A 24,705-nucleotide genomic window follows, 5' to 3' on the forward strand; every position below is an offset into this window, starting at 1 on the left:
TTGTCTTCAAATTCCCGCGTAGCTTCTCTTGTCTGCGGTGTCTCCATAAGATTTTTACTGATGTGATTGAGGCTGATTTCGCAAGTGTCCGCGTATTGTTGGCAAAGAGGTGTGGTTGTTCTCAATTGTTGAACCTCGTTGTCTGTTGGGGCATTGCGTGGAGTAGTGACCTTTTTGGCCACAATTGTAACAACCGTTAGTTCCAGCCCGACAGATACCCCTATGCATCTTACCGCAATTTGGGCAAGGTGAAATTCCTTTCTGACCTTGGTTACCTCCAGTTGGCTCGAGATTAGTCTGTGCCTCGTACCTTGGTTGAATAAACTGTTCGGCCCGTTCATATTCTTGCCACACTTTCTTACTAGTCTGATTGATATTGTCTTCGTTGTTGTCCCACTTGCGCTTCCCTTTGAGAGTATGTGAGGCTACTGGTGGATCATTTGGCGTTGAGATCAACAATGGGGCTGACTTGTCCGACGGCATTGCAGCTTCAACGTCAAGTGCCCTGTTCAGAGACTCCGTGTATGAGAGTCCTCCGTGGCTTGCTAGAGCCATCTTAATTTCGTACCGTAGACCGGCACAAAATTTCTCTGCCATCTTCTCCTCTGTGTCCACTTGTTGTGGAGCAAACCTAGACAGGTTGCAGAATTCCTTGTCGTATTCAACCACAGATTTATTTCCTTGCTTCAACTCGTAGAACTCAGCTTCTTTCTTCTTCCTATAGCTTTTCGGAATATATTTATCATATAATCCTGTCTTAAAATCTTCCCAAGTATAACTTGCCCATTGTTCAGGTGTCAGAATTTTTCGTCGTGCTTCCCACCAGAAATCCGTTGATCCTGTTAGTTGGAAAGAGACGCAAGATAGGCGCTCCTCATCAGTACAACGTAGAAAGTTGAAAATGCGTTCCATTGCACGCACCCAAATCTCAGCTTCAGCCGGTTCACTCGTTCCGTCAAACGTAGGTGGATTTTGCCTTAAAAAGAGTTCTTCGACTCTCCTAGTCGGAGGCGGAGGGGATGGGTTATGTCCTCGAGCATCTTGTGGTTCTTCGGGTACAGCGTTACGGTTTCTGCGATTGTTATTGTTTTTCGCAGGGCGTCCTCTCTTAGGCGGCATTCTGATAGCAAAGATGTGCCAATTAGTACACTCTAGCATAATCTAATACAAGCCTCTAAAGAATTCTTGTACAGGTTAACTTATTCTAACTTGTAAACAAGTCATAACTCCAATGACAACATTGATGTAGTAAGCTTTTAAGGGTCCTTAGCATCTCATTTCCATGAGTCATATCAATTCTTAAGCATATAATATCTCATAATCTAAACTGGATACTTAGGCATAAGTCATGGAAATTTATAGCGGCTATAAAATCATGAGCTTAAAAATTATTATATACGCATCACTTATCTTGCTGCCTTCACTATAGCCACCAAAAGATACAATCTAATTTCTTCTATGTTTGCTTCTATGTTCTGTAGTAGTGGTGAGCTCATAACTTAATAGCTCTATGTTCATATGGATTCATTCCATAGGCATACTTAATCGCATTTACGTAAATCTTTTCATTCAATAACAACATAACATAGCTATTAACAGTTACTCACTTTGCTATTACGATAATTCTCACTTTTTGTAAACATTAACTCAAAACTTGGAATAGCTTACCATTCTGCTTCGTTGAGTGTGATGCGATGAAGTGCTGAGCTTTGTCAATGGAACTCTAGACACTTTAGTGATCCATTCTAAGTTTGGCTTAAATAAACTCTTAGGCTCAGAGCAAACGAACTGCTCTGATACCACTCTGTCACGACCGGCCTTAATTAAGGATAATTAATCCGGGAAAACCATGACTGGGGAAGGGAAATTAAGAAGCGGGTTTAGAAAGGGGTGCATAAAAGAATACTCAAAGAGCTTGAATACGCGTGAAATATTCCTTAAAAAGGAAAAAGGCATAGTTCGCATAAAAAGGGTACTCAACGAACTTGTATAAGCGTTATATTCCTTAAAAGGAAAAAGGCATCGTTAGGGGCTTGGCTAAAACATTATCAGAGTTTGCAACGGAAGGTGTAACTGAAATAATCAGTGTTTACAGCGGAATGCATAACTGAGATACATGTATGAAGACATGTATCCTTTCTGAGCCTACTTTAAGTTCAACAAAAACTCCACTCAGCAACAACACTTCATCGCCCATCACAGCTCAACCTGCACAAACATAAACATACGAAGGGCTGAGTACAAGAGTACTCAGTGGGCAGTGCCAAGCATATAACATAACATCATTAACAATTTCACAATATCGCATAAGAGGCATGAGTTTCTTTCAAATCCTTTGCTCATTAAACATTTCCATATTCATAAACAGGATGAGCGCATTCTTCATCATTAACAATCATCAACACGCATCGTGTCGTGGAGAAGGCCTTCCCCAACGAACACGGGCATCGCACCGTGAAGGGGAGCCTCCCTCAGCGGTCACGGCATCGTACTATTGAGGGAGGCCTCCCCCAATAGACGCTGTAACACTGGCATACTGGCATACTGGCATCGCGCCGCGAGAGAGGCCTCTCTCAGCGGACACGGGCATCGCGCCGTGAGGAAGGCCCTCCTCAACGGACACGGCATCGTACTGTTGAGGGAGGCCTCCCCCAACAGACGCAAGCATCAAACATAAGCATAAACTTATCAGCGTAAAGCATTCAAGCGTAAATAAGTGTAATCAAGCGTAAATTACATAGGGCGTAAATAGTATAAACAGCATAGCGTAAATCATTTAACGTGCAGCATAATAAAGCTTAACTCATTTAAGCGTAATAAAGCATACCATACTTGAAGATCCAATTTGCATTTTAAAGCATAACACATGCATAGCATTTTATTTACGCGTAAGAAATTGCCCACCTGATAGCAAAGTTTTGCTAAGTACTGTGACTTCTTGAATAGTTCTTACTCTCGCGCTTGACCTTAATCACGAGAATGTAAAATAAGACATTGTCTCTAGGAAAATTCTCAATTAATGAGAAAGCGTAATTAACTATGCATGAATCTGGTATGCATGAACTAATACTCTGAGCGATAATCGGGAATTCTACTATTAATCCTCGTTAATAGATTTAGCTAATTCTCGTCTAGCGCGGTCGAATAAAACTGTGATTCTTCCTTCCTCATCGGAATATTCTAGTCGTGAAATAAACCTCGCATTTGTACTTGATTGAAAAAGGACTAACTCGGCTTTAAACGAGGTGTGACCTTGTAGAAATTATCGGGCTTTTCGATAGAAGCATCATTACTAGCGTAACTTCAAATAATTAATAGGCTCAAAAGAGAGTAGCCAATTAATTAAATAAAACGAGTAGCTTAACTCAAATAAATAATGGCAGCTCAAAATAATAATTTTGGCCTTAAAGGAAACAATATTATAAGCTCAATAATTAAGAGGCTCAATAAGGCAGCCTGATAATTATTCGTGAATGGCTCGAATTTAAGCGCCGTAACAGTATAATTTAAAATAATGGAGAAGTCCATATTAACGTGGGCTGAAAAGAATTAATCTAGCTTACTTATTCAAATAAAATCGGCCCCATGAAGAAATAAACAGGCCCGGTGAATTTATTTGTGACATGGAATAAAAAGTCTATCACAACTTTACATCAGTCCAAACTTAAAACAATTCAAGCCCAATCTTTTAAAAGAATTAAAGCCCATCTTAAAAGTATTTGGCCCAAAACAATTAAAAAAAAATTCGAGCCCAAACAATATAATTGGGATTTGGAATAATAGTCCATTAACAACAATATCTCAGCCCAATTCTTTTAAAACAATTGAAGCCTAAACTTAAAAAAAATGATTCGACCCAAATTTCATAAGGAAATGGCCCAGTTCGAATTTACTATATGGAAGCCCAAATAATATAAAATCAAGCTCCAAAATAATTAAAAACGAAGGCCCAATTGTAGAATAAAATAAATTAGGCCCAACTTAAATTAAAATCAGAGGCCCATACAGTAATTAAAATCGGCCCAATTTATTAATTATAAGGAAAGCCCAAAACAAATTAAACAAAGCCCAAGTTTTTAAAAAAACAAGCCCAAAATTCGGCCCACATAAAATGGCCCAAATCACATAAGGGAATGGCCCAAATAAAACACAACCCATACTATTTCTCTCTCTCTCAATTCTCGGCTTCTCTCTTTCTCAAGGAGCCGATTCCTCCTTCTCTCTCAAACCAGTCGAGACTTCTCTCCCTCTTCTTCAAAAATCAATCGCGGTCTCTCTCAAAATCAGTCGAGACTTCAGCCGCCGCCTCTTCTCCGACCGGCGTCCAACCTCACCGCCGTTCTCTCTCCTCAGCGCAAAGTCCCCAAAATCGTGCCCTAGTTTCTCTCAATTCAGAAATCACCACCTCAGCTCTCCCTCTCGAGTCTCGATCAGTCGCTAGAGCGCACGGATGATGGGGCTAGAACCAAGCCCTAGTTCTTCCAGAGAAACGAAGACTGCCGCCACTGCAACTAGAAGGCCGGCGAGATACACCGTGCCGCTTCACTCGCAGCGGCGTCCGCTGCTCGTCAGGCCGCCGAGGGCTTCGTCTGCCGCTGCTCTGGCCGTCCCAACCGCCGGGGAGCAGCCGCCGCTCGGAATCCAGGGATCGTCTGCTTCTTCCACCTCTTCTCTCTCTTTCGCATCAACTCACGCACCGCAGCCATCTCTTTCTCTCGATCCGTCCTCAGCCGAGGAGTCCGCCGCCGCGGCTCCGGGATCCGGCGAATCAGTCACTGCTGGTCGTTCTCGCCTTCGGTTCAGCCACGCTGCTGCTGGTTTTGATGAAGGTATGCCGCCCCTGCTTCCATCCAGAATCGGCGAGTTGAGGGGAAAACTTGCTGCAGCGGCGATTCTCCCATTCCGATGTTGATGGAAACTCCGTCGTCGAGTCGTCTCCTCAAATCAGAGCAGGGCAGCAGCCCGCTCCCTTCTAAAGCTAAGTCAAAAATAATCTCGCTCCTTTTTCTATCGGTTCTTAACGTGAAATAGGCAAAGATAAGGTGTAATTTTCTTGTTTTGCTTACATCTCAAATTATGCTCGTTTAAAATTTCATATGAACTGTCACTTGTTCACAACAGTGGTTGGTGTTCTACATGATAAAGCCCGCGTCTGTTATGTCTATCATGCTTATGAGAGTCTTATATCATCTGGAACTGATTATGCTATTCACTTCATGCTTGTTGGATGATATGCGTACTGGATTCGAAATAATAGTGCTTAGTATTTACCTGTGGATCCTTGTGCTTGGGTGGCTGCTGTGTGATTGAATCAGTGGATAGAAACTTGAAGTTATTTGGCTTAGTTGCTGTACTGTTTGCTATAGTAGATTGGTTTTAATAGGAGATTAACTGTAATGAACGATGGTTCTTGTTTTATTTCAGGTGAACTTAATCAAAGAAGAAGAAAGCATTGAAGCCAAGCATTGCATTTGTTGGGTGGAAAGCAAATGATGGTGGAGTGGTGGCTGATAGTTGGTGGAGCAAAGGGTGGTGGAGTTGGAAAAAGTAAGAGTTGGTGGAGAGAGACGTGTACATCATTAGCAAAAGATGAAAAAAATAACTTATCTAAACTTTGATTTTGCTTTATCTATTAGCACATCAATAATGTAGAGTTATTATATTACACATATACACACATCATCACTATGATTTATGACACTTAATTGTATATATTGAATAGACGTACACATGATTTATCATAGTCAATAATCTTCATGATGTTCATACACATAAATATATCACATAAGTACATACGATATAAAGCACATTAAAACCTGTTGGTGCTATACTAATCTCAAACAGCATAAACTGGATTCATTTATAAAAATTGCATTTACTAGTTTTAATCATAATTAAAAGAGTGGGCTACTACAATCATACTCCCTCCGTCCACGAAATAAACTTTCATATGATGCTCGATACGGAAACTAAAAAAGCTGATAATGGTGTTGTGAGTGAAATAAAATGATAGATGATGAGTGGTAAAAAAAGTAAATATAGAATATAAAAATGATAAATGTGTTGTGAGAGTGGGCCCATAAATGATAAGGGATAGTAAATGCAGGAAATAAGAGAGGGTACGTATAATTGTTCAAAAAACAGAGTAGGAGTTTATTTCATGGACAAATATTTAAGGGCAAATAAGAGTTTATTTCGTGGACGGAGGGAGTATAAAGAAATGCAATTCTATTCATAACCCATGTTTTCCTTAGTGTAGCATCCTATTAAAATAACAATAATAAATAATTATAAATTTATTATTTTACTCTATAACTTATATATAACCCCCAAATTAAACACCCTATAATCCCGTTTTTCCTGCATTTGTCGAATACATCTATGGATTTAATATTTAAGAATTTAGACCGACATGAACAGACAATTATCCCGAGTAATGCACCAAAAATATGTACTATATACAACACAGTGGAAGCAGAAGCCCATTTTCCACGTTCAAGAAAACCACAAAAGAAAAATATTTTGCTATGGCGCTTGGAAGTGCTTCCACTGCCGGTGCGTCGTTTTACACCAAAAATATCTGGCGGTCAGCCGGTATGCCCACACTGCGCAGACAGCAGTAAGCAAGATCGTCTCCCAAGGAATCGACGAGAATTCTCCTAAAATTCAACCTGCAAGGAAACTCAAGAAATGAAATTATGGGGAAAAATATGAAAATACTAAAATAGAAATAAATAAATAAAATTCAAAAGAATTGCAACGGTTCTAATATTAACGAATAAATATAAAACTCCAACAATTAATAAAGAATTTCAGCAATCAGTTAAGTCCACCCTAGCTTAATTATTCCGATCATTGATGCAAATATAACTTTAATTCATGCAAGCAAACCAGTTATAGCCACCGAAGACGCTTCTGACATGATCTTATTTCTCTTTAATTATTCGTTAATCAGGAAGACGCTTCACTAATTACTACCCTAATCGACTTACAACCGTAAGAGACGCTCTATAGGTTTAATGAGCCGACAACATTAATATATAGAGAAACCCGATTCAAAACCAACAAACTCTGACGCAGGATTATTGAATTAAGACTGCTTTTCCCTTAACCCTGATGTATCAATTTACCACTAATCAAACCTAAACCACGATTACGTATGGCCGATTCAATTGGCTGTATAATTAATTCTTACCCACTAAATATTGCGCACTACCTAATGGATTAAAATAATTAATGACGATAAATACAGAGAATCACAGATATAAGCATAAAATAAAGTATAAGAACAAATTAGATCTCACAGAATAATCTTATAATTATTAGTGCTTCCTTAATCGTTGCCGAAATAAAAGAAATTAGCTAAAACTCATAAAAAAAAAAGAAAATTAAGAAATAAATTGCTAAGAACATATGTAGAAAAGAAAACTTGAATTAAAATTTTCAAGTCTGCGTCCCAAGGTGTGCGTGAATGTCTCTTGTAATTGTGCAAAACTAATAATGTTATATAACTTCATAAGGAAACTAAATAAAACCTAATCCGAAAGCTAATGGGAAACGTGGCATGCAAACCCATAAAGTAAAATAAATTAAGTTGAGCCCAATCAAAAGAATAAGACATTGGCCCACTACAAAAAAAGTCAAAGGTTGCTCAATCTAATATCTTCTCGCCACTTCTTCAAATATCAATGCAGTTCAGACCGCATTCAAACGTACACAGCTTTTTCTTCACGAAATCTTTACTTCCAAACTCTTTCAAAACTTAGCCTTTTTCTCTAAAACATATCAAAAACCATTAAGAATTCACTTAAGCTCATAAATCATACTAAAAGGATTTTATATAAATAATGAAGCATAGAAATCATACTAAAACACCCAAAAAAATGCGTATAAAATACGCCTAATCAACAGGTTTCCATCTAAGACTGTTAGTTTCTTCAAAAATTTCGAGGCAGAAAATTAAGCTGAAGCTCCACGACACGCCGTCTCCTTCTTGTCTGAAGTCGGCGATTGTGTTGTCCGTACGTAGGAACTGATCCACCTACTTATTCTGGTTATATGAGAGCAAAATTGTCGAGAAACAAGATCCACCTACTTATTTTGGTTATATTATGTAAAGTTTTATTTATCAATAAATGATATTTTTATTAATAATGAACATAAAGCATGATACAAAATGATACTCCATCCGTCCACCAAGAGTGTAACATAATTATCTAATTGAGCGTCCACAAACAGTGTAACACATTTCTTTTTAGGACATGGTCTCACATTCTCCTTTTAATTACAACCACTCATTTATTTATGGCCCTACACTCCACTCAACCACAACCACTCATTTCTACTTTATACACATCCACCAAGTATTTTCTTAAAACTCGTGCCCACCAAAAGTGTTACTCCCTCCGTCCCACTCCAATAGGCTCAATTTCCTTTTTGGGTTGTCCCACTCCAATAGGCTCAGTTTCCTTTTTAGGTAAAAAATTGTACTTAATTGGTGTGGACCACACCACTTTACTACCACTTTCCTATTAAAAAGTAAGTTTTCTTAATCTCCGTGCCCAAATGAAGTGAGCCTATTGGAGTGGGACGGAGGGAGTACATTCTTAGTGGACGAAGGGAGTACTGCATACCTAACCTTAATAACAAATCATACTCTATTTCAATAACTATTTGATCACACATGCTTTGATTTATTGTTCTCTAATCTCTATTATCTATATACTCTTCTTTATTTGTTTATTTGATCAGATATGTTTTCGTTGATGTTTCGTGTGAGTCTCACTCCATTTTGTGTTAAATTTCCAGCTCAAATTAATCCTTGGTGCCAACATTTTTCCATTTTCCTCTCTTTAGGTCTTTCCAGTTCACCAGCCCCACAACTCACAAGCAATAGCCACGGAGATCTATCATCTGTTAAACTAAGGATTTAAAATTTAGAAATCGGGCATTCCGGCTACTCGGGTAGCTTGATCGGGGTCGGGTGGGATTTAGAGGTATACACTATAAAAAATCATTATTAACAAAGGAAATTTTCATCATAAATTTGAAAACTTCCATTGTTAATTTTTTCTCAATGGAAAATAGATGTCACTATATTAATCGTGAAGAAAAACATTAACGATGAGTATTTTCTATCGTTAACTGTAACATCGGATTCTCTCGTTATTAATTAGTAACCCAAGTCACCAAATATTGGTGAAGAAATTTACGACGGGAAACTACCCATCAACAAATTATTATTTTTTATTATTTCTTCCCGTCGTTAATTTGTTGAATTTTTTATTAAATTTCTTATTCTATTCTTTTCGTCGTAAATCCGTTGAGAAATTATTTTTTAATTAATTTTTTTTCTTGTATGAATTAACCTGCTATATCAATAAAATTAACAATTTAAACATACTTATAATAATTAAACATTAAAATTCAAACTAAAAATAATACCCAAATTCATATCATAATTATGTAAACCCAAATTCTAATGACAACACAACATAAATTCAAAATACGCTTTCAAGGATTAGGACACCTCTGTGTCTGTGCCAATGCCATCAACTCTGTCATCATACGCTTCAAATCATTGATGATGACATCCTGCTCCAATATTCGGGCCTCGAGGTTGTCCCCTCTAGCAACCTGCGCATCCAATGTAGCTTTCAGCGCCTCGATCTCCTCAAGAGAAACAGCAGGAGCTGCCTGAGACGTGCTAGTGGACTGAGACGTGCTAGTGGACTAAGTATTAGATCCACTAGACATCATTTGTGACATCATGCCCATCCCGAGCACACGTCCCTTTGAGTCTCTTGTCACCTCCTCTTTAAAGATGTGATGTATCTCTTCTGAAGTCGACTCATACCGCTTCACTACAATTTCGAGCATACAGATATCTACCTCATGTGAAACACCCAAATATGATAATTAGGGATAAAACCATATTTTTTACGAGATGAAGTTTCACAGTCATCGGATGATTATATTTTTTATTTTTACATTTAGTGCACGGACACTTAATCTTTTCCCCATTCATGTGTCTTGGTTGAGAAGCAAAAAACACAAAAACTTTGATACCCTCTGCGAATTCCATAGTTAGATATCCATTCACAACACACCTATACATCCACCCTCGATCAAAACTCATTTCTAAACGTCCTGAAATAGAATTGCAATTAGTGTACTTGATTGATTATGTTATATTGAAGTCTAGGATTTAAGTGTTTATTATAATCTTCTATTCTTAATTAGAATTGATTTTTTAGTTCATAAGTTTTAGTTATAGCAGCAATTATTAAAAACCAGGGTGACAGTGTCCCCCACCAGTTGCCCAACCTCCCAAATATTGCCTCTCGCTCACCGACAACACAAGTATGCTAATATTAAATTTAAATCATGCTCAACACAAATAATCATACTTATACAAATTCAATCAAATATGTTATTCACCTCTCTCCCGTTGGCGGCACAATTGACATAAATAAAAATCAATTACAATAATTTAAAACATAATCAAATCTCAGTCTAATCTAAATCATGTAACCTAACACAACTTATTCAACTAATAACCTAATCAATCTAAATAATCTAATCTAACATTTAAAAGGCTATAGCTTGTGCGAATCAAAATTCAGTCTAATCTAAATTATGCAACGTAACACAACTAATTCAACTAATATAGCTTAATCAATCTAAATAATCTAATCTCACATTGAAAAGGCCATAACTTGTGTGAATCAAAATTCAATCTAATCTTAATCATGTAAGCTAACACAACTAATTCAACTAATATAACCTAATCAATTTAAATATCATTCAACTAATACAACCTAATCAATCTAAATAACTTAATCTAATATTCAACAATCATGTTCTTTTAAAATAACTAGTGTACCTCCTGCGCTATGCGCGGCGAATATAATGTTAGACTCGTGTAATATTGAGTTGGATATTTGATTACAGCAAATTTATGAAAAAAGTGAAGAAATTCGAGCTAAGAGCTACGAACAAAGAAATTGAGTGTGCAAAAAATATGAAAAAGAAGATAGCATTTGTTTATTTGATTTCCTCTTATGGAAGGACTTGTCTACATTTAATCTTAGAAATTTTATACCAAATTTATTATTTGCAAAGTGATCTATTATTTACAACTCATTCATTTATCTTTAAAGATTCTATGTTATTCAAAAATACATAAATGATATAACTTGCAGAAATTGAGCATGAGGATGCTCCACAAGCACGTAACACAACACTGCGAGAAGCTCTGACCACCAAACCACCAACAAAACCAAAAGCTAGACAACTGCCATCAAATGAACTGCCACCAAACCTTCCAAAATTTGAATTTGTGTACAAAACCAGCACATACTACAGACTGTTTAGTTCACACAACTCGACACTTTACTACTTTCTCACTTATGTATAATAAATTCTAATTTTAGATTAACCATGGCAGGGGGTGTCAAAGTCTTTCTATAATGTCTATTTAACATGACTGACTGAGGTGAAAGTTCAGTTTGAAGGAACGGATACAATCGTGACAGTCAAAATTGCTGTTAAGCGTGATCGGTGTCCCATATAATCGAATTGTTGGAAGGATGGAAGGCCATCACACGTGCCAACGGTTTACTTGATGGCAGTATGTATCAAGCTTACTTTGATGCAGAAAACACAACCATTGTGTTTAGAGAAATAAAAACATACCAGGTACAACTTCATATGGTATATACATGTCACACCCCAATTCTTGAATGAATAATTATAATCGAGGTGCAACTAATTCATAGAAATAAACAAGGAACAACCTTGTAAAAACCCGAAATAGGATAGAAAGTCGGGCTATGCCCCTTTGGATCACAAGTTTTGTTTCATGCTTCTGACAACCGACATTCATTGGCATAAATTTAGTAGTGAAGAGTCTAAGCTCGGTCAGGTATATCATTTGAAATTTAACATGAAGATCTTAAGTTGGGAAAACAAAAGACTGATATGAGAAATTGCTACAGCGGAAGTCTAACATAGGAATTTAACTCTAGCCTCAGCTCCGTCCCGTCAGCACCGGCCAGCCAACCTGAAAACATTTGAAAGTATTTTTGGGCTAAGTACTAATGTACTTAGTGGGCATGCATTTTTCTGAAACATTTCATATTTTAATAAAGACAGTTTATCCAATCATACTTGACATGACTTAGAAGGTTTTAAATTGAAAGAAGTACTTCTAAGCATGTTAAAACATTTTCTTTCATTTGTGCGCACATGTCACACTCCCTTTCTGTTACTCGCTGTGATCCCGGACCTTTTAGCCACCGACAGATCTCTGTCTCCCGCTTACTTGAACTGAGGGCGTAACCCAGACAAGTTTACTTTGACCTCGGGACGCTACCCAGGCAGGCCTGATATTTCTCATGCTCCGGAACACATCCAGCCGAGCACCCTTATAACGCCTCTGGTTAGAGCCCGATGGAGATCAACCCACCGAGTCAACTAACAAGTGTACACAATTCTCAAACAACGTATTAGGTCATAAGAGAACCTCAATTGATTAACTGCGCGAGCCTTAAACAGAGCAGAGTGCACATAAACATTTTATTGGATAAACAGTTTTCATTACATTAAATAAACAATTTGCATTTCATTGAAACATTTAGAGCTTAATAACTCAATCATACTTTGTACATTTGGAAAGTAAGCCCACCTGGATAGGCAAAGCCTGAAGATCATACACATAAAAACCTGTCTTGGGAAAGCAGCGCTAATCCCCCTGGTCACAAAGCCTACAAGAAATTCTATTCTTAATAGGTCTCGTGAAGCTAATCTTAAGTCATGGTGTAGTGCTTAATATTCTATGATTCACTTAGCCGGGTTTTCAAAATTCAATGAATAAATAATTGAAAATATTTTTCTTGAGTTAAGAACACCAACAATATTCTTACTCATCTTTCTTTAATAATTGGAATTATAAATAAAACCAATTAGATCATAAATATTTCTATTGCAAAATATAATGCAAATCATATCATGTTTATCATATAATAAGTAATTTACTTAAAATATGCACATAATAATAATATAATATTATTATGCAAATTAAAAATAATTAATCAAACTTAATTAGTCTAATTAATTAAAATAGTGTAGTCCATTTTAAATAAAGAAACTGCACAGTCCAATTAAATAAATTAATAAAGGTCCATTAGATTTAATAATTAAAAGCCCAGCTGAGACAAAAATAAATAAAATCTCGGCCCAAATACTCAGCCCAATTCGAAATTTCAAACCCAACCCCAAAGTTCATTTATTTAAAAAGAACTCTTAGTGTACATATGTATATTCATATAAATGCTTGTTATAATAAAGGTCAGTGAACATATATATGCATGTGATTCTTTGTTTTGTGAAGTTTGAAATTTTCAGAATGTGATACTCAAGAATGGGTTTGTTTTCGAGATATTGATACAAAATGAGAATTTACATAACATAAATGAGTTAAAAATAAAACCTTTTTTTTTAAGGATCTGCTGGGTTGGTGGCTTGAATATGTGCAGCTGTTCTTAATCTTGCAAGGTTGATTTGCGTGGAACGATAAAGAGAGAGAGAGTAAAAATGAATCATGGAAATTGTGAAATCTGATATTGAAGTATAACTTAGAGGAGGAAAGTTGTGATGACAGTCTCGCAGGTATGCTGTTCATGATGGGAGGGAAGGTGGAGGATGGGATTGATTTCGCAGATTGATTTCGCAGAGAGTGTTTTGATATAAAAATTAAAGGGGCATAGCGTGGAGTAGTGGGTGTGGGAGTAAGTGGGGGAGTAGGTGGGTGTGGGAGTAAGTGGGGGAGTAGATGGGAGGAATAAAATAAAATAATAATAAAAAAAATCTTTCGGGTTGTACTATGAAAACTGTAATAATTCTTCAGGGTTTGATGACTAAAAGCTCGTGATAATGCTTTGAATGCTAAATTAAATAAATATGCGACGCACATAAATTTAATAACTAAATTTACAAATGTTTTTTTGTAAATCATTTTTGTTGGAATTAAAAATAAATTCATTTTCTTTTATCCGGCGTGAATCATCATGACTTCTAAGTTCAAAATTACTCTAAATTTAGCTAAGAAATAACGGGGTGTTACATCCCTCCCTCCTTATAAAAATTTCGTCCTCGAAATTGCATACTTGAGAAATCTAGTTTGGAGTACTAGACATTCACTATCAGTGCACCTACATAGCTTGATGCTTATCACATTTTCTAATCGTGAGAATGCTATGTCTCATGTCTCGAGAACTGTTGACAAACAAACTCATTCTAATCATACTATGCTTATCGTGATCAAAGAAGATCTTATTGGGACAACTATATAGTACGAGTTTATACATTGGGATGACTAAATTGACAATCACCGAGATCATAGTCATGTGGGCTGGCCAGACCCAGCACAACGAATCACTCAGTCAAATGGGAGCTTCGCCCCCAATCATGTCAACTTCTTATCTCTTATAAAGCTCTAAGTCAACTTCTAACTTAAAGCACTTACTTCTAAGTACTTCAATCATAAATCTTTGGTATCATATAGGTCCATTCTATGTCGTTCTAGCGGTGCTATCACGACTAACATTCGTAAGACATTATTGGGTGGTTCTCAAACGATTTGTAAAAGAACTCATCATTCTAATCATATAGGCAGTGAACTTAAAATGATAACATAAAGCTTTCTCATCATTCATTCATACATACATACATACATATATTTGCTTTCTTTGAAATTTTGAGTCATATGGACATTAAATGTCCCTTTCATGAAAAACTTTGCTTATGCCGGAAAGATTCAAGGAATCTAACTCGACCATACATACATACATACATTGATTCGTTAAGGGCTCGGGTTGTCCCAAACACGAAATACATTCATTGAGTCGTTATGGGTTCGGGTAGTCCCAAACACGACAAAAAGCATTCACATAGCATCGTAAACATAAGGCGCACATTTTCTTGAAATTTTTCATAACTTTGAATATACATATATATTTTTGAAACTATTATCGTACCTTAGTTGCGGCAGTGTGACGGCGAGCTGAGGGCTACTGACATTCTTAGAAGTCTAGAGATACTATTCTAGACTCGTCATTGAAAAGCTTATGGTTATCAGAAACATGAAAGGAAACTCATGCTCTGATACCATTCTGTCACACCCCAATTCTTGAATGAATAATTATAATCGAGGTGCAACTAATTCATAGAAATAAACAAGGAACAACCTTGTAAAAACCCGAAATAGGATAGAAAGTCGGGCTATGCCCCTTTGGATCACAAGTTTTGTTTCATGCTTCTGACAACCGACATTCATTGGCATAAATTTAGTAGTGAAGAGTCTAAGCTCGGTCAGGTATATCATTTGAAATTTAACATGAAGATCTTAAGTTGGGAAAACAAAAGACTGATATGAGAAATTGCTACAGCGGAAGTCTAACATAGGAATTTAACTCTAGCCTCAGCTCCGTCCCGTCAGCACCGGCCAGCCAACCTGAAAACATTTGAAAGTATTTTTGGGCTAAGTACTAATGTACTTAGTGGGCATGCATTTTTCTGAAACATTTCATATTTTAATAAAGACAGTTTATCCAATCATACTTGACATGACTTAGAAGGTTTTAAATTGAAAGAAGTACTTCTAAGCATGTTAAAACATTTGCTTTCATTTGTGCGCACATGTCACACTCCCTTTCTGTTACTCGCTGTGATCCCGGACCTTTTAGCCACCGACGGATCTCTGTCTCCCGCTTACTTGAACTGAGGGCGTAACCCAGACAAGTTTACTTTGACCTCGGGACGCTACCCAGGCAGGCCTGATATTTCTCATGCTCCGGAACACATCCAGCCGAGCACCCTTATAACGCCTCTGGTTAGAGCCCGATGGAGATCAACCCACCGAGTCAACTAACAAGTGTACACAATTCTCAAACAACGTATTAGGTCATAAGAGAACCTCAATTGATTAACTGCGCGAGCCTTAAACAGAGCAGAGTGCACATAAACATTTTATTGGATAAACAGTTTTCATTACATTAAATAAACAATTTGCATTTCATTGAAACATTTAGAGCTTAATAACTCAATCATACTTTGTACATTTGGAAAGTAAGCCCACCTGGATAGGCAAAGCCTGAAGATCATACACATAAAAACCTGTCTTGGGAAAGCAGCGCTAATCCCCCTGGTCACAAAGCCTACAAGAAATTCTATTCTTAATAGGTCTCGTGAAGCTAATCTTAAGTCATGGTGTAGTGCTTAATATTCTATGATTCACTTAGCCGGGTTTTCAAAATTCAATGAATAAATAATTGAAAATATTTTTCTTGAGTTAAGAATACCAACAATATTCTTACTCATCTTTCTTTAATAATTGGAATTATAAATAAAACCAATTAGATCATAAATATTTCTATTGCAAAATATAATGCAAATCATATCATGTTTATCATATAATAAGTAATTTACTTAAAATATGCACATAATAATAATATAATATTATTATGCAAATTAAAAATAATTAATCAAACTTAATTAGTCTAATTAATTAAAATAGTGTAGTCCATTTTAAATAAAGAAACTGCACAGTCCAATTAAATAAATTAATAAAGGTCCATTAGATTTAATAATTAAAAGCCCAGCTGAGACAAAAATAAATAAAATCTCGGCCCAAATACTCAGCCCAATTCGAAATTTCAAACCCAACCCCAAAGTTCATTTATTTAAAAAGAACTCTTAGTGTACATATGTATATTCATATAAATGCTTGTTATAATAAAGGTCAGTGAACATATATATGCATGTGATTCTTTGTTTTGTGAAGTTTGAAATTTTCAGAATGTGATACTCAAGAATGGGTTTGTTTTCGAGATATTGATACAAAATGAGAATTTACATAACATAAATGAGTTAAAAATAAAACCTTTTTTTTTAAGGATCTGCTGGGTTGGTGGCTTGAATATGTGCAGCTGTTCTTAATCTTGCAAGGTTGATTTGCGTGGAACGATAAAGAGAGAGAGAGTAAAAATGAATCATGGAAATTGTGAAATCTGATATTGAAGTATAACTTAGAGGAGGAAAGTTGTGATGACAGTCTCGCAGGTATGCTGTTCATGATGGGAGGGAAGGTGGAGGATGGGATTGATTTCGCAGATTGATTTCGCAGAGAGTGTTTTGATATAAAAATTAAAGGGGCATAGCGTGGAGTAGTGGGTGTGGGAGTAAGTGGGGGAGTAGGTGGGTGTGGGAGTAAGTGGGGGAGTGGGTGTGGGAGTAAGTGGGGGAGTAGGTGGGTGTGGGAGTAAGTGGGGGAGTAGATGGGAGGAATAAAATAAAATAATAATAAAAAAAATCTTTCGGGTTGTACTATGAAAACTGTAATAATTCTTCAGGGTTTGATGACTAAAAGCTCGTGATAATGCTTTGAATGCTAAATTAAATAAATATGCGACGCACATAAATTTAATAACTAAATTTACAAATGTTTTTTTGTAAATCATTTTTGTTGGAATTAAAAATAAATTCATTTTCTTTTATCCGGCGTGAATCATCATGACTTCTAAGTTCAAAATTACTCTAAATTTAGCTAAGAAATAACGGGGTGTTACAATACAAATTCTACATTACATGACTATAAATTAATGAAATGTGAACTAATACGAAATTGTGTTATTACACAGGTTCTATTATCGAAGGAAGCATTTTGTGTAGTATTATGTACTTTTGTATCTGCTAGTTATGCTCACCTGCTAATTAGACTTTTGTATAATTATGTGACTATTATTTCAAATAGCAAAAACTCTAACAATTCACTAAACTTTTGATGTGTAAGAATTCGAGTGTGAAAGAATTCGACCGCCTAATTGTGCTTATGTGTAAATATTCACATAACTATTGATGTCTCTAATAATTTTTAATATATACCTACTTATATACTTACATCAGTATTAAAAAATATATAGAATCTGTTTTTTGTTTCATAGCGTGCATATTCAGTGAAACTCTATATAAAACTATCATAGAATCCCCTCTTTTGTATTACCCCACTCACATCTACATCATCAAGGAACATTACTATACATTGAAGTAATAATAAAACCAAACAATAATAATATAAATAACCATACCAAATAGAGGCACTTCATTAGTAGACTGCATAGCTTTTATATCCTCAAATGACTTAACTTTTGGAAAAGTAGGTTGGATAACTTTTGATATCAAAGTTTTCACTGTGAGCTCAAGTTTGAAACAATGATTAGTTATCCTGTACTTCCCAACATTCCTCTTGACCATAAAGTTCATGATCTGGTAGACACCCCCTTCTTTTACTTTCCTTGCAAATATACCAACAACTTTGTTTGGCATTGACAGATGGATCCTAGTCCCCTGAAAACGGCCACATATTTATTTATATGAAACAGGTAGCTAAAAAGGTAATAAAGTGTTCATATATATCTCCAAAATTTAAGTTACAACATTCCTTATAATGAATGGCCATTGTGTCATACATAAAGCAGTCAAATCTTTAAATATTTGATATGACTTTACTAAAAAAAGGCATGCATCATGTTTCCATACATATCTGTATATGAGTTAAAAAAAACACCTCAGCGTCATGCACCACAACTTCAATGCGTGCAATTTGTGTCTTTGATCCTGTTTGATATTTGTTATACACTCGCACACATCTCAATTTCACAGCCTGTGTTGTTTTACTTGTGACCAATCCATCAAGACTTGTGTATAAAGGAGGCATCTTTTTTTGAACCTAAAATTATAGATACAACCAAATAAGCAAAAAATGTTCAATAATAATGTATTCAATGTTATAGATTCTTCATTATCACAGTTGTAAGTTGAGAGAGCTTTCTTTTCATGAAAAGGCATTCAGCAAAAAGGTAAATAAAATAACAATGCACTTTCCATTGACAATATTTTTGCAAGAATTAAAAAGAAAACAAAGGTTCTTAATAATCACAGGTGTATAAAATAGCTCTTTTCATAAAAAGGCATTCTGCAAAAAGGTATAGAATAACAATGCTCTTTCCATTTACAATCTCTTTGCAAGAATGTAGAAAGAAAAAAAGGTTCCATTTCATTTTTTGCAAAAATACAGATCAGGCAAAAAAGAAATCAAAAAAACCTTCTGAAGCACAATTTTTTTTTATTCAATAAGCTGACATATTCCTCATTGTCGCAGGTACATGGCAGAGCTATTTAGTTGAAAAGGCATACTGCTACAATGTGAATAACAATATATATTCATTATTATCGCCGGAGCATAGCAATGCTCTTTCCATTTACAGCCTTTCTGCAATAATGTACAAAGAAAACAAAAGTTTCATCTCTTTTTCGCAAAAAAACAATATCAGGAAAAAGAAAACAAATGAACTTTTAAAAAATCAAAATCTGAGAGATTTTATGCAAGAAACCAAAAGAAATTTTATTAACAAAAAAATTCAAATAAACTGATGTTCAAACCCAAAAAACAACATTCAAAGACAAAAGATTTCGACAGCAAAAGATTTTTTCGAAGGCAGAAAAAAAATGCAAATAAAGGAGAAGTAGAGAATTACTTTCTGAAAATGGCGACACTAATGGTGAAAAATTAGCCTTAACATGTACCTGTATTTATAGAACTTAAAAACACACTTATCAGATGTAAAATGGGTTCCAAAATTCAAATTTGAATTTGTGCTCCAAAATGAGTTGCTGATCAAAGTGTGCTTTAATGAGAACCAAAACTAAATGCAGTTTTGCACAATGGTTATTTATGAATAATATATTAAAGCACACTTTGATCAACATTTTTTTCCTGCCAAAAGCAACATTTAGTTATCCATTGTGCAAAACTTTTAATGATTATCTACTGGATTAACTTAAGCACTACAGTTTTGGCTCTCATTTTGGAGCCCAAATTCAAATTTGAATTTTGGAGCCCATTTTACATTTGATAAGTGTGTTTTAAGTTCTATAAATACATGTACATGTTAAGGCTAATTTTTCACCATTAGTGTCTCCATTTTTAAAAAGTAATTCTCTACTTCTCCTTTATTTGCATTTTTTTTTCTACCTTCGAATTTTTTTTTGCCTTCGAAAAAATCTTTTGCTGTCGAAGTCTTTTGTCTTTGAATGTTGTTTTTTGGGTTCGAACATCAGTTTGTTTGAATTTTTTTGTTAATAAAATTTCTTTCGATTTCTTGCATAAAATCTCTCAGATTTTGATTTTTCAAAAGTTCATTTGTTTTCTTTTTCCTGATGTTGTTTTTTTGCGAAAAAAGAGATGAAACTTTTGTTTTCTTTGTACATTGTTGCAGAAATGCTGTAAATGGAAAGAGCATTACTATTCTCCTACGACAATGATGAATATATATTGTTATTCACATTGTAGCAGTATGCCTTTTCAACTAAATAGCTCTGCCATGTACCTGCGACAATGAAGAATATGTCAGCTTATTGAATAAAAAAAATTATGCTTCAGAAGGTTTTTTTGATTTCTTTTTTGCCTGATCTGTATTTTTGCAAAAAAGGAAATGGAACCTTTGTTTTCTTTCTACATTCTTGCAAAAAGATTGTAAATGGAAAGAGCATTGTTATTCTATACCTTCTTGCATAATGTCTTTTTATGAAAAGAGCTATTTTATACACCTGTGATTATTAAGAACCTTTGTTTTCTTTTTAATTCTTGCAAAAATATTGTAAATGAAAAGTGCATTGCTATTTTATTTACCTTCTTGCATAATGCCTTTTCATGAAAAGAAAGCTCTCTCAGCCTACACCTGTGATAATGAAGAATCTATAACATTGAATACATTATTATTGAACATTTTTTACTTATTTGGTTGTATCTATAATTTTAGGTTCAAAAAAAGATGCCTCCTTTTATACACAAGTCTTGATGGATTGGTCACAAGTAAAACAATACAGGCTGTGAAAGTGAGATGTGTGCGAGTGTATAACAAATACTCCCTCCGTCCGCCAAGATTATGTCACAATTACTATATCGGGCGTCCGCCAATATTATGTCACTTTCCTTTTATGGCAATGATCCCACCATCCTCTTTAATATTTTATCCTTACTAATACTCTTTATTTACAAATAAACCACTCAAAATTCAATCTCAACCACTCATCTCATAAAGTGGTGGGACCCTTTCTCCACTACATCAAAATCATCACCAATTTTATTAAATCCCGTGCCCAAACAAATTGCCATAATCTTGGCGGACGGAGGGACTATCAAACAGGATCAAAGACACAAATTGCACGCATTGAAGCTGTGGTGCATGACGCTGAGGTGCTTTTTTAACTCATATACATATATGTATGGAAACATGATGCATGCCTTTTTTTAGCAAATTCATATCAAATATTTAAAGATTTGGCTGCTTTATGTATGACAGAATGGCCATTCATTATAAGGAATGCTGTAACTTAAATTTTTGGAGATATATATGAACACTTTATTGCCTTTTTAGCTACCTGTTCATATAAATAAATATGTGGCCGTTTTCAGGAGACTAGGATCCATCTGTCAGTGCCAAACAAAGTTGTTGGTATGTTTGCAAGAAAAGTAAAAGAAGGGGGTGTCTACGAGATCATGAACTTTATGGCCAAGAGGAATGTTGGGAAGTACAGGATAACTAATCATTGTTTCAAACTTGAGCTCATAGTGAAAATTTTGATCTCAGAAGTTATCCAACCTACTTTTCTAAAAGTTATTTTCTCATTTAAGCCATTTGAGGATATAAAAGCTATGCAGTCTACTAATGAAGAGCCTCTATTTAGTATGGTTATTTATATTATTATTGTTTGATTTTATTATTACTTCAATGTATAGTAATGTTCCTTGATGATGTAGATGTGATTGGGGTTATAGTTGGAAAAGGGTTTGTGAAGAATACGGATGCTAAAATGGTTGAGCTGAAGCTGGAAGATGAGAAGTATGTAGTACTTATTTTATTAGTAGTTGCTAAAGTTTTATATTACTTTTTTTATATAAATGGATGTTTTGTATAATACATATAGCTTTACATCTATAAATTGAACAGAAAATGGACTTTCTGTACAATTAGCTCCCCTCTTTTTTTATGTTTATCGTTTGTCCTTAACATATTAAATAAAACAATATACATATACATGTATGAATGATAAGAACTGTTTTGCATAAGAGTCAGAAATGGTATATGCATATATAATTTCCTTTTAATTTCTTAATTATCCAAACTGAAATTTTATGTCACTAGTGAATCCACTGCATCGAAAGATTTTCAAGAAGAAAATGAAAAAACATAGGAGAAAAGACCAAAAGTGTGTTTCAATTTTTTTGAAATTAAAGGTGATAAAGAACAGAAAAATCGTTGCAAAATTCAATTTGAACACTGTTATAAAGAGGTGTTCCAAAAATACTTGTGAGAAAAATGTTTATGAATAATCACAAACCTTTCAGCAGATGACAAATACACCTTGAATCAGCTAATATGAGAAAAATACACCTTCTTTCACCGGAGCAGGGGGCGGCCAGAGAGAGATGACAAATTATATCCAGTTTTACTCTGAAATTCAGCACATATCAGAAGTCAAATTCCCCATTTGCCTGTGAAACAAACAGAAAAGGCAGTAAATGAGTTTCGCAAGGCGAGTCAAAATGGGAAATCAAATCAGGCGGCATAAGACAAAACCTACCTTGTTGAACAGAATATCCGTATGATTCAATGGAGAAAGAAGGCGGAAATGATACTATTGACAAAGGAAAAACATGAAAACAACAACCAATTGGGACGGACGAGGGAGACACCGGCTGCTGGGACGAGGTGATGAGAAATTAGGGCTTGGAATTTTAGTGAAATCAGGGAAGGGAAGGTTGGACTTGGCACCCAACTCGTACCATTTTACGACTTCAAATTTATTTTTATGTTATTTCACTAATATGCCCTCTGGTGATGCACGTCATAATATATTTATAATTTTAAAAATTTTAAATTATTTGATAATAAAAAATATTTTTTTATTAATTTAAGTATTAATATTTGATTTGAAGTAGTGTATAATAACATTATTATCAATTCAATTAATATAATATTAAATTTAATGAATAACATATAGAAATAATTAAATTTATAGATTGTAAAATAAATAATTTAAGATAATCTCAATTTGAGTAAATAATATTAAATCATCAATATCAAATCAAAAGTTTAATTAATAATCTAAAAACAACAAATTGGCTAAATAAATTTATTGGGAATATGATATTCATAAATAAAAATGAAACTGAACAAAGAATCGAGTCAAAATCACAACAATTATAATCATGCTATATCTTATTAAAACAAAGAGGCCAAAAAAATAAATGTTCAGCAAACAATAAATCAAAAATGGTTTAGATATTTTATATTGGGTTAATTGCCGCTAAATTCAAAAGCTTTCTAAAATTTCGCAATTTTCTCACCAACTTCAAAATCGGCGTATGAATACACGAATTGAGAATCTGTTCTTAATGTTCCCAAAATTAAAAAATCCCCAAAATTTGAAGCTGACATGGATGACCGTAGTTACAGCGTGGCATAGTCGGCGGCGTAAGGAAACGACGTCGTTTTTAAAAATCAAAACGACGTCGTTTTGATTTCCAACAACATTAAAAAAAAAGAAAAAAAAATGCAGAATTCTCTCTCTCTCTCGAACACCACCACCGCCGCCGAGTTCTTGACTTCCAGCCATCGTCGCCGCCGAGTTCTGGACTTCCAGCCACCACCATCACCGAGATCTGAACTTCCAACCACCAGACCACCACCGCCGCCGAGCTCTGGACTCCCACCGTCTCCCTTACTCATCTCTGCCAGAGTTCTGGACTTCCACCAGACCACCACCACCACCACCGCCCATCTCCGCCTGCTCTCAACTGTCAACAACAACACACACACTCACCTACAACTGCTGCCGGTCCATCTCTCTCTCGCCTTTCACCGCCGCTCTGCAAATCGCCTCACCAAATCGCGGCCTCCCTCCTTCAAATCGTCACCCCAAATCCCTCTGCAAATCGCAGCTCTGGGTGTTTGGGGATGGGGTAGATGGAGGAGTCGAAGGGTGAGAAAATCTGTGTACTGATTTGGGCGGCCTTCTTCTTCTCGCGGTGTTGGTCGGGGTGGCGCCGGGGGTTTGGGAGGTGGTGGACGGGGTGGCGCCGAGGGTTTGGATTTGGAAGGTGGTGGTCGGGGGGGTTGGGGAAGGGGGTGTTTGGGGTTGGGGGTAGGTATTTTCTATTTTTTTTTTATAAATTCATTTATTAACATTTTATTAAAATAAGATTAATTAAAAAAATTAAAAAATGACATGTCATATCTATTTGGCATTTAATTGACATGTCACAGATGTTTTCCATGTCAACTCGCCGGATTTTTTAATTTTGGGAACATTAAGAACGAATTATCAATTCGTGTATTTATACGCCGATTTTGAAGTTGGTGAGAAAATTGCGAAATTTTAGAAAGCTTTTGAATTTAGCGGCAATTAACCCTTTTATATTTTAGATAATAGGGTTAAGGTGCAGATCCACCCCTGAAGTGGACACCCTTGGAGCGTTGATCCCCCTTTTCGATCTTGGCGCAAAAACCTCCCCTATAGTACAAAAAGAGGATGCAATTAAATCCAGACCTCTAACGTCGTTAAGCGTCGTTAAATATTGGG

General features: G+C 35.5%; 4 long non-coding RNA genes across 8 annotated transcripts; all 4 read right to left on the reverse strand.

The window, feature by feature from the left end:
• Window positions 1-1,920: 1,920 nt before the first annotated feature.
• Window positions 1,921-5,815, reverse strand: LOC131016559 (uncharacterized). Its single transcript, XR_009099072.1, has 3 exons — window positions 5,272-5,815; window positions 2,905-2,966; window positions 1,921-2,208 (listed from the first exon to the last, which is right to left on the reverse strand). It is a non-coding gene; the product is annotated as an uncharacterized LOC131016559 (long non-coding RNA).
• Window positions 5,816-9,409: 3,594 nt separating this feature from the next.
• Window positions 9,410-22,929, reverse strand: LOC131016557 (uncharacterized). 5 transcript variants are annotated; one of them, XR_009099068.1, is made up of 4 exons: window positions 22,705-22,929; window positions 22,462-22,615; window positions 18,626-18,787; window positions 17,663-18,405 (listed from the first exon to the last, which is right to left on the reverse strand). It is a non-coding gene; the product is annotated as an uncharacterized LOC131016557 (long non-coding RNA). The 5 variants fall into 5 exon arrangements; XR_009099069.1 differs by lacking the exons at window positions 17,663-18,405; window positions 18,626-18,787 and adding exons at window positions 18,795-20,447; window positions 20,750-20,798 and having other exon boundaries at window positions 22,705-22,928; XR_009099067.1 differs by lacking the exons at window positions 17,663-18,405; window positions 18,626-18,787 and adding an exon at window positions 9,410-9,887 and having other exon boundaries at window positions 22,705-22,925.
• LOC131016569 (uncharacterized) lies at window positions 11,800-13,239 on the reverse strand. The gene is made up of 2 exons (XR_009099082.1): window positions 12,689-13,239; window positions 11,800-12,064 (listed from the first exon to the last, which is right to left on the reverse strand). It is a non-coding gene; the product is annotated as an uncharacterized LOC131016569 (long non-coding RNA).
• Window positions 15,231-16,333, reverse strand: LOC131016567 (uncharacterized). The gene is made up of 2 exons (XR_009099081.1): window positions 16,139-16,333; window positions 15,231-15,514 (listed from the first exon to the last, which is right to left on the reverse strand). It is a non-coding gene; the product is annotated as an uncharacterized LOC131016567 (long non-coding RNA).
• Window positions 22,930-24,705: the final 1,776 nt, after the last annotated feature.

The sequence above is a fragment of the Salvia miltiorrhiza genome, chromosome 3 (assembly GCF_028751815.1).
Source record: "Salvia miltiorrhiza cultivar Shanhuang (shh) chromosome 3, IMPLAD_Smil_shh, whole genome shotgun sequence".
Lineage (NCBI taxonomy): Eukaryota > Viridiplantae > Streptophyta > Magnoliopsida > Lamiales > Lamiaceae > Salvia > Salvia miltiorrhiza.